The sequence below is a fragment of the Odocoileus virginianus genome, chromosome 10 (assembly GCF_023699985.2).
Source record: "Odocoileus virginianus isolate 20LAN1187 ecotype Illinois chromosome 10, Ovbor_1.2, whole genome shotgun sequence".
NCBI classification, from domain to species: domain Eukaryota; kingdom Metazoa; phylum Chordata; class Mammalia; order Artiodactyla; family Cervidae; genus Odocoileus; species Odocoileus virginianus.
The window spans coordinates 9,463,205-9,469,585 of record NC_069683.1 but is presented as its reverse complement, the minus strand read 5'-3'; the positions used below and the strand labels follow the sequence as shown (position 1 = coordinate 9,469,585).

The following is a 6,381-nucleotide window of genomic DNA, read 5'->3' as shown; positions in this document are numbered from 1 at the left end:
TAGGAGGAGAAGGGAAAGAATAATACCAAAGGAAATATGAGTAGAAGCATCCTGAGGTTTTGCCTCAAAAAATAGAATTAGTGAATTAAAAAAATAGACACCCCTTTATGCCATTAAGAATAATTAACAATTGGATAAATAATATTTAAATTTTTAAAGATATATGAATAAACTATAAAACTTCTAGTATTCTAAAATTTAATTTGAAGGGAACTACAAACTTTAAATAACGAGGTGAAAGTCTTGGCAGGTGAGGAAATCAATTCTTGATATTTAGGACACTGACCTTCTAAAGCCCCCCTCACTCATAATGCAGGCATTGATTTTAATTTCCTTCTCAATTAACAAGGCCTTTTTTTTTACATTATGTTTAAAGGTTAGAGTAAAATGACTGAAAAAGTATATATAAATAAACTAAAAAGGGATATATTAAAAAAGATATATAAATCAGATAATTTAAAAAAGGATATATAAATCAGATAAATAACTTTGAGCAGTTATATGATGAACTAAAGGCTATGTGAGTAGAAAAATCCCAAGAAGTATGCCTAGAAAATAGTTCTTCTCTTTTTTCTTTTCTTGCAGATAAGTTTTGAAGACAGGGGCTTCCCGGGTGGCACAGTGGTAAAGAATCCACTTGCCAATGCGGGAGGTGCAAGAGATACGAGTTCAATCCGCGGGCTGGAAAGATCCGCTGGAGTAGGAAAGGGTAACCCACTCCAATATTCTTGCCTGGGAAATCCCATTGACAGAGAAACTGAGCAGACTACAGTCATGGAATCTTAAAGAATCTGACATGACTGAGTACACACACACACACACACACACACACACACACACACACACACACACACTGATATAACCCACGCTGATACTTTGTATTCTGTATTTGATGCTTTAGTTAACTGCATCAAAGCTTTAAACTTCCAAGCAATGACAATGAGTGGCATTATACTCGCGTGCGTGCTAAGTCACTTTAGTCATGCCCGACTCTTTGTGACCCTTTGGACTGTAGCCCACAGACTTCTCTGCCCACGGGATTCTTCAGGCAAGAATACTGGAGTGGGTTGCCATGCCCTCCTCCAGGGGATCTTCCCGACCCAGGGATCGAATGAGGGTCTCTTACATCTCCCTGCATTGGCAAGCAGGTTCTTTACCACTAGTGCCACCGGGGAAGCCCTGCATTATACTTGCCCCCTTGTACAATCTGTGGAGGAGGAAGCACGCAGAGAGGTGAAGGGGTTTACAATGGAAGCAGCTCTTCCCCCTCTTTCCTGTTTGCCCATTTCTGTTCCCCTCAAACCTTAAAAGAACATAATAAGGAATAAGATCACTAAGCTATTGAAACTGACTCCAGACTTATGCTCTCCCAAATACACACAATGCCTTGACTAACCTGTTGATTCTTTTCCTAGATATGAAGAAGTAAGTAGCCCTCAAAAGCCCCCCAAAGCAATCCTGCAGGCCAATCACTGGGGCAAGATAATACCTGAGGTGACAGCCAGTCAATCACACAGTGGAGATGCAGAACCTAACTTCCTGCCTCCATGATTCACTGGGGTCCTTTCCCCTTAATTCTTCCTTTTAAACATTGTCATGGATTAGCAGAATCTTTGGACTTGGTCTCTGGACACAAGTCACCATCTCCTCAGATTGCGAGCTTTTCTGATTAAAGCATCTTTCTTTTCTACCGACACAGGCCTCTGGAATTGGCATGTGAACAGTGAGCAGCTGAACCTGGGTTAGGTTACAAGATACAAAGAACATAATAATGAGAGGTAATTGTAATTATCCTGAACCCCATTAGTACACACACCAGGCCACCTGAAAGGATAAAGGAAGAAAAGGGAAAAAAAAACACACACAGCCTAATGTGCAAGAAAAAGTTATCATAATCCTTTCTTAAGATAACTTTAATATATGGCTTTGTTGAGTTGTAATTTCATTTTTTCCATTAGCTCTCTAATATGCACTTAACTTGATAAAAAAAAGTGTCCTGTATGATGAAATACTCCTGTTAGTGAGATGTCTGAGGCACCTAGCCTAGACAGAGAGATAGACAATGTATCCCCGCCCCCCACTAACTTGAGAAGGTTGTTGACTTAACATCATGCAAGGTAAAACTGTGATTCAATTGTGAAAAGCATTTAAAAAATTAAAAGCAATAGTGTCTTAAGGAGTACTAATAAATTAGGAACTGTTAATGAACAGAGATTGATTATAATTACTGACCATATATATGAATATAGATGTCTCTAAGGTAAAGCTTCATTTGACAAACTCAGTTAGAATGACTTTCATAAGAGCAAGGAAGACTATATTTGTCTGAACTGTATCTGGAATAATCAAACAATTAAATTGGATGTGGAAGGAAAGGGAAAAAATACACAGATAAACCTCTGAGACCGCTTGCTATTATGGAGGACGGCAGGTCTGACACAAGAACAAAGTGTAGGTGGCGCCCAGTGATTCACTCATGAAACCAATTGAGAATAAGCAGGGAATGACATTTATAGCCCAGATGCATGAATACCAATTTCCAGAGCGAGGGTAATAAAATAAACATGAAATTTTGACACATAATGATTTCTTTTATGAACTAATAAAATTTTATACATATTCATATATTTTTATGTATACATAATTTTTATGTATTGAGAATGATCTTCAGAATAAAAATATGCATAACGAGCCTTATTGGTAAGAGGAGCTTCCCATTATGTGTAGTTGGATGAATTATAGAAAAGCACCTGCTGAATTAAATGAGGCTACATTTCAGGCTACTAAAAACTTGTGTTTGAAATTACTGTGCTGTTTTCAGTGGTGTTGAGCCATCATAGACAAATGGGCTTGGTGCCTCAAGGCTGCAAGTAAACAGTGGTGGTTCTTATTTTGTTTTTAAAAAAGACAGTGATTAGCTACATACAAACTTTAAAGCCTGAAGTAGATCTTAAGCACAATTTCATAATTATTAAAGAAATGGGGCTCTTTGCTTTTCCTTCTTTGACAGACAATTGCATCTTCTTGTGCAATACTAGCTATATCCCTGAGACATAGTCATGAAGGTCAGAGTAAATGGATTTGGCTATATTGGGTGCCTGGTCACCAGGATGCTTTTAATTCTGGTCAAATGGATATTATCTTCAATGATCCCTTCGCTGACCTTGGCTACATGGTCTACATGCTCCAATATGATTCCATAGCAAGTTATACCACAATCAAGGCTGAGAATGGGAAGCTTATCATCAGTGGAAGGCCTAGCTCCACCTTCCAAGAGCAAGATGGGGTGCTTGGAAGCACCCACATCAAATGAGATGATGCTGGTTCTAAATATGTTGTAGAAACCACTGATGTCTTCATTAACTTGGAGAAGGCTGGGACTCACTGAAAGGATGGAGCCCAAGGGTCATTATCATCCCTGTCCCTTCTGCTGATGTCCACATGTTTGGGCATAGATCATAAGAATCATGACCATAACCTCAATATTGTCAAATTTGTCAGCAGTGCCTGCTCTACCACCAGCTGCTTGGCCCCTCTGACCACGGTCACCCAGGATGACTTTGGCAACTCATGATGCCTGCCACTCAAGGCCACTGTCTGTGTTATCACTGCCACACAGAAAGTCTCAGATGGCTCCTCTGTGAAGCTGTGGCATGCTGGCTGTGGGGCTTCCCAGAAGACCATCCTCCTGCTTCTATGGGCATTGCTAAGACTATGAACAAGGTCACCCCTTGAGCTGAACTGGAAACTCACTGGCTGGCATGGCTTCCCATGTCTCAGCTCCAATGTGTCATGAATCTGACCTATAGTCTGGAGAAAGCTGCCAAATATGATGACATCAAGAAGGAAGGTGGTGAAGCAGGCAACAGAAGTTCCCCTAAAGGGCATCCTGGATGACACAGAGGAACAGGCTGCCTCCTGTCATTTTAACAGTGATACACCCTCTTTCACCTTTGATGCTGGGGCTGGCATCACCCTCAGTGACTGCTTTGTCAAGCACATTTCCTGCTATGACAATGAGTTTGGCAAGAGCAAAAGGGTGGTGGGCTTTACGGTCCATATGGTTTCCAAGGAATAAGAACTCCCTGAACCACAAGCCTCAGTGAAAACAAGAGAAGGGAAAAAGAGGCCCTCAGCTATTGAGGAGCCTTTGCCCCAACTCAATCCCCCAACACATTGAGAATCATCTATCCTCAAAACTTTCCATGCCAGACTTTCTGAAGAAAAGGGAGAGCATTAGGAAGCCCTACCTGGTCATGTATCATCAATAAAGGAAAATGTATATAGTCAAAAAGGAAAAAAAAAGAAATGCTTTACAAACATTTAGAAATGGAAGTGGAGATCAGCAGGAACTAGGAAAAGTTTACAAAGGATGAGTCAGGTCAGTCTAGCTTCATTCTCCTTTGGACAAAAATTCTAAAAAAGTGGTTTATGTTCATCTGGATTAAGCAAGGCATTTGGCAGTCACAACAGAAACATAACCTTGATAATCATACAAGGAAATAGACTTATGAGTGCCTAAAACCATATCAAATATCCTAGTTACTTGACTGATTAAATCTTAGAGCACAATTTTCTATTGTTTTTCAAAGATCTCTTTTTTTCCCTTCTTTCTTTTCAAAAATAGCTATCGCATTTGAGCATCTACTATATGTTAGGCATTGTGATTATCCCTTGACATGAACTCTATACTCACAATAATCAAAGAGATAGATATTCTTCAAATTTTAACATTACCTAAATTATAAGATTGGGTCCAAGGTCACCAAGCTAGAGTCAGGAAGTATAAGCTTTTCAAATGTGCAAAGTATATGAAGCTGTAGAAAAAAAAAATATGTTGGATTATAGACTCAGACTCTAATAGAAACTAAACTCATTAGCACATTAGATTAAATGTAAGATTCATAGATATTAATATTTTTTTAGCAAGCTTATTATGAGTTGGTAGTGTTGACATGGCTGCTGAGAAAATGAAAAGATTCTTTGGTCTTATTGTAGGATAAGACTATCAGAAGAAAGGAAAGTGGCATGCTTGTTTTTTTTTTTTTCAATATTTTCAGTTCCAAGCTCTATACTTTAATATAGGGTGCACCTATTAGGATTTTTTCCCCTTGTAAATGACAGAGACTCCATATGCAAGGAGGGAATTTTTGTATGTATAGAAAAACTGACAAGAGTTTTCAGTTAACCTATAAACCTGGAGAAAGAGCTGATAAAACCTTAACTTGAAGGATGGAAAATAGAGTCTCAGAGCCAGTTTCTCCTCTCTGCTTATCATTGCTCATTTTATATGTTGGTCTTATCCTCTGTTATTTCATATAGGCCTTCTCCACTAGCAGAGGACATTTCTATCAAGAGTGTCGGATTAGCTGTTCCAGTAAAAAGAGAAAGCTTCTTTTGGCCCGATACCCTGATGACAATCCCTGAGAAGAAGTCTGTTTGGCCATGCTATAGCCATATAGAAACCTTTGTCCCAATCACTATTGTCAGAGGGATGGGGTAATATAGTTGGCCATGATTTCATCCTATGATCACTTTCATGGCCAGTGGCAGCACAGAGTGTGGGTGAAAGCAGAATCTGTTACTAGAAGAAAGAGGATGAAGAGCTGGCTGAGCACATCACAATTGGTACATTAACCTTCAACATGTTCTGAAAGGAACAGGGAAAGAAAAGAGAATTGAAACTCTGATGAAGACAAGATGAAGACATAGAGATAGTTATTCTTACAAAAAAGTGGAGGGGGGGAAGTTCAGAGAGACAAAAGATTTGCTAAAAAAGGAAACATAAACAATGTCTACATAGGTCAAGGGACAGAATCTAAACATCCTCATTGGAAGAAGGATTTCATTTTAAAGGTGATTTCAACTTTATGATATTTTAGCTTTCAATGACCCAGAGCTGACCAAGGGGTCTCTAGATGAAATAGAAACCTTGCCATTTTCATTTAAAGGTATAAGATGTTTTACCACTTGCTACGGGAAGTTGCAGATGGGTTTATTAGTATCTGACAAATGGCTGGACTAAATCACTTTAAGTAAGAGAGAAGCAATGGCTAAACCTAGATTTTAAAGTAAAATATGAACATGAATACAAGTTTTGGTACTTATTATTTACATGAAAGCTTCCCTCATAGCTTAATTGATAAAGAACCAGCCTGCAATTCAGACACCAGGGTTCGATCCCTGGATCTGGAAGATCCCCTGGAGAAGGAAATGGCAACCCATTCTAGTAAGTATTCTTGCCTGGAGAATCCCATGGACAAATGAACCTGGCAGGCTACAGTCCATGGGGTCACAAGAGTCGGACATGACTTATTAATTAAACCACCACAGCCCATTTATGTGAACTTGGACAAACTGACTACTTTCTTTTAGCCTCAT

At 39.1% G+C, this 6,381-nt stretch overlaps 2 pseudogenes; both read left to right on the top strand.

Annotated features, from left to right (window-relative positions):
• The first annotated feature begins 3,059 nt into the window (after nucleotides 1-3,059).
• Nucleotides 3,060-3,574, top strand: LOC110131563 (glyceraldehyde-3-phosphate dehydrogenase pseudogene; annotated as a pseudogene).
• A 9-nt stretch (nucleotides 3,575-3,583) lies between these two features.
• On the top strand, nucleotides 3,584-4,078 carry LOC110131562 (glyceraldehyde-3-phosphate dehydrogenase-like; annotated as a pseudogene).
• Nucleotides 4,079-6,381: the final 2,303 nt, after the last annotated feature.